This window comes from Glycine soja, unplaced genomic scaffold (assembly GCF_004193775.1).
Source record: "Glycine soja cultivar W05 unplaced genomic scaffold, ASM419377v2 tig00106249_1_pilon, whole genome shotgun sequence".
In the NCBI taxonomy this organism is placed as follows: Eukaryota; Viridiplantae; Streptophyta; class Magnoliopsida; order Fabales; family Fabaceae; genus Glycine; species Glycine soja.
In genome coordinates, this window is record NW_021144648.1 from 1 (window position 1) to 4,073 (window position 4,073).

Genomic DNA, 4,073 nt, shown 5'->3' on the forward strand with positions numbered 1-4,073 from the left:
GAGGCATGGGCTAGTATTACCTTTGAAAGAAATTCGGGCATCAAGTAGCCACATTCTTTCTAATAATTCCCTATTTTCTAATATAAAATTAAGGAAATTACTATTTATTTTAAAGGATTGACGCTGTAAGCTACTGATGCTAGTACAAAACTTATTTTGCTTATTATGACTTTCTTGATACTTATTTTCACCGAAATAGATGAAGAAATTCTTCGCATCGGGAGAACTCATACTCCGTTGAGTGCTGTAGATTTGGCCCGTAGGGTTGCTTAAATAACCACCATATATATCAGATATATGTAACAACTTACGTTTCTGTTCAGGTTTGTGGGGCTCCCAATCTTTAGGTGGAAATACCATAGGTAGGTTTAACTTTATAGGAAGTAATGCGGGGTTAAACAAGCATTCGGCATATACTAAAGAGCTCCTATAGTAATTATGGCCCTTTTTGACAACATTTTTTACAACAGTCTTTGGACCACTATCATCAGAGAAATTTAATAAATCAACATTATATGTTACTAAGCGCAATAGACCACGACTCACTAAAAATTCAACTAATGCTGTACCAAAGGGATAAGCTCTAGTTTTAGATGCTTTAGTACCTTTATCAGCAGCATCCATACTTAGATTACATACCCTACTATTATAATACAATGTTGACGATGAGGCATAATCCCTTACATTGCGTTCTATACGATCAACCAAACTAGCAAGACTGACAATATTTTCCAGATTAAACAGATGGCCTAGGGTGTGAACCAGTAGGCACTCAATGGAGTGCTCGCCTAACTCTACCAACAACGACTTATCACTTTCAGATAGTACACATCTTAGATTTTTATTCTCCTCGTCGGATAGCTCTGAGCCGCTGGTTTCTAGACTATCACCACTTCGACTTTCTGCATAAATGGTCATTCTGCCGGGATATTCTTTATCCATAAGATACTTTCCACGAAGGAATTCCTTAGCACTTGGCAAGTTGTTTTTAGTTAACATTACCATAATGTTAGGACTAGTTTTATAAATACTATCTTCAGAGAAGTTCAAAGTCAGATCCTCAATTTCTCTCTGAAGCGATTCTAATGTTTGTGCATCATTATTTTCATATCTATAACGGTCCAGAAGAGAAAAGACGCTATTTTTATATGTCTTAACAAACTCTGATTTAGGGACTTTTATTTTTCGTGTTTCAGGATCAACGCATTCATCCGGACTGTGGACCACATCATTATTATCATACATTAGTGTTTCTTCGTAAATATCCTTTAAAGCACCTTCCCAGAAACTTTCTATTTTAGCACGATTCTCGCTTTTATTTTCCGGCATATCCAATGTATTTGCAAAGTGAGAAATCCAGTTAGAAGTAGATTGAAATCGAACCGGAAGTAAAAATAATTTATGCTTCTCCAGCATACATTTAAATTGACGAGTCGTCAACATTGTTTTGTTTGTTGTTTGTTTCAGGTAATAATACAGGTCTTTTGCCGCCATCTTTGGCGTGTGTCGCACCTTGACTAGTTATTCCCCTCAGTTGGCGCATGTCTGTTCTGTTTGTAACCCGTACCATTACTGCACTTCTTGTCACACTTCTGTCTTTCATAAATAAGACACTCATGACATCGGTACGAGCCAGACAGCATTGAGTGCTAAAAGACTCCCAACTGAAAGGTCTAGTATCCCTAGAGTAGGGTCGCGTCCCACATATTATTCCCTAAAGGTAGGTTGGTAGTTGGTATGTCTTTTTTCAACCATTTCCCCAGCTTGAATCTTGTTCAATCCATAAACACGTGCAATCCCATCTCCAACGGAGACCACTCGACCGATCTCATCCACTTGAAAATTAGTGTAAAAGTTGGTAATTCTACTTTCTAATAGAGTTGTTAGTTCCGCAGCTCTTACAGAGAATTCCATAATTTATCTATTTTGACCGGGGGAATGCCGCAAACAAGGTTTTTGGCTCGCAATAAAGCTAGCATCCTGATCGAGCAAGACGTAGTCCTATCTATCCACCTCTCCAGACACAATATCTTGAGTACCTATGATGGTGACCACATCTGCTGGCATGTGATGTTTGGACAGAGAATCGAGTCCTTGTGAATGGGCAGAGCCAGGTGCTCTTATTTTATGACGGTAGGGACGATTGCTTCCATTACTGACCAGAAAGACACCAAATTCTCCTTTAGGTGCTTCAACAGCGGTATAGGTAGAAGGAGCTGGTACGGAAAAACCTTCTGTATAAAGTTCGAAATGGTGAATTGAGGTAGAGTAGACCGATGATCCTGTAGTCATTTTGCCGGCTATTGAAAGAAAAAGAGAATATCTAATCTAAAAAGAGATGAGAGTTATGGACGGTTCGGATCACCCGCTGATAGGGAATGCTTTGCCTTGTACCAAAATTGGCAATTTTGGTCAGATAACCCGCGTAATCGTTTTCACTCAGCGCATGCCCCTCTGGATAGAAAAGAAAGCCACGAATCATATGTCTTCTTTCAAAGACTACTTGAGGGGAATATCTGTCCGCCACAAGTGCGGCCTCTATGTGCCTTTCGATTGCAAGTTGACTCCGGACGAAGGAGTCGAGGATTCGCTCGTTATAAGCGATCCCCCACCAATTCGCCCTCAATCGAACAGCGAGCTCTGCTCGCCGGGTGTTGTCATCGAGAAGCGGAGGTTCAAGTTCGGGAATCACAGGCTGCTGATTCACGCTCGCTTCGCTGGATTCGTTTGAAGATTCTAACAAAACACCTTCTTCGAAACTTCTCCAGCCCGAGGTCGATGCGCCTGAAGGCACGTTTGAGGGTTGCTCCGCTGCAGGATTGGCAGCAGGCTGACCTCCTGCTGGATCCATCATGTGCAACGTATACCCGGATTTGAGGCCCGAAAGAACACAAAGAATAATTATGAGGGGAACCTCCCAACCCACAAGCCGAAAAAGAGCGCGAAGGCCAGTCTGTAAGAGAAGACTTTGGATCTTAGAAAAACCCAACAAATCGAAAGAGAAAGAAAGACACAAGAGAACCGGTGTAAGGATGATGCAAGGGATGATTAATCGACTCAAATAGATGCTCATCATAAGCTTTTTTTTCCTCCTCTTCCTGTTCTATTGATCAAAAACATACGGAAACGCCACGCCAGTAGATTAAGTAGTGGAGTGCTCATCCAGGCTTTTCCACCCACCTTAGTAGTCCTAGTGGGCTTTATAACCTGGAGGAGTATTCCCTGGATAATAAATCCCCCCGGGCTTATAGAAACCAAAAATGGATTGGTATTGCCCAAGGTTACCCCCTCTTAGTGAATAGGGCACAGGACAGGGATCTCCTTGATCGAACTTTGAGCCACCCTGGACTTTGGCCAGGCCCCAGTTCCCAGGGTTAGAGTATTCCCTATTATAAGATAAGCCTACTCAGATCCGAACTAAACTAGTTGATTCTCTTTCGCCTATCGGCCGGCTTTAAGCAACCTTCGCATTTCCTGCTGAGATCCCAAGTCTCCAAGTGGGCCCTCTTGGCCACCCGCGACCTTGGCTTTTTAGAGAATCCCGCTCCTGTGTCGTGGGACTTGTAGCTCGGCAGTCCACCGGGTGGGTTTGTTTATCCTTCCAGTTTCGAGTGTCTTCTTGGATAGTTATAGCGGCCCATAGGCGCGAGATGTACCTTGTGGGGGGCGGCGGTCCACGGGACATAGTCCTTTCAGGCAGTGGCCGTTTAGTCCATGGTCCATTAGATGGTCGATGCAAGGCCAGAAATTGGAACACATTGATTCCGCTCGTTCCTGTCCTTCACTTCAGGGCCTGTCCCTCGGTGTGGTCAGTACTCCATACTGTCGGGCAGCGAAGCTTACACTTGTTAACTAATTATGACGGTTCGCCAGGGCCTCTTTCCTCCTCCCTTTTCTGCTCACTCGTAAGGGGTCCGGACCCCCACAAAGGTTAAGGAGTCGATTGAACATCTCAGCCATTGGCGGGAATTTCGCCCGCATCCGATCCCCAATTCTTGTTCACCCCGGATGATCGTGTTGGGTGAATTGTGACCTCGTACGATCGTGTCGGGTGAGCAACAGCCGCTTCGTCA

The 4,073-nt window shown here is 43.7% G+C and overlaps 1 pseudogene; it reads right to left on the reverse strand.

Annotated features, from left to right (window-relative positions):
- Positions 1–8: 8 nt before the first annotated feature.
- On the reverse strand, positions 9–1,443 carry LOC114404755 (annotated as a pseudogene).
- Between the last annotated feature and the right edge of the window lie 2,630 nt (positions 1,444–4,073).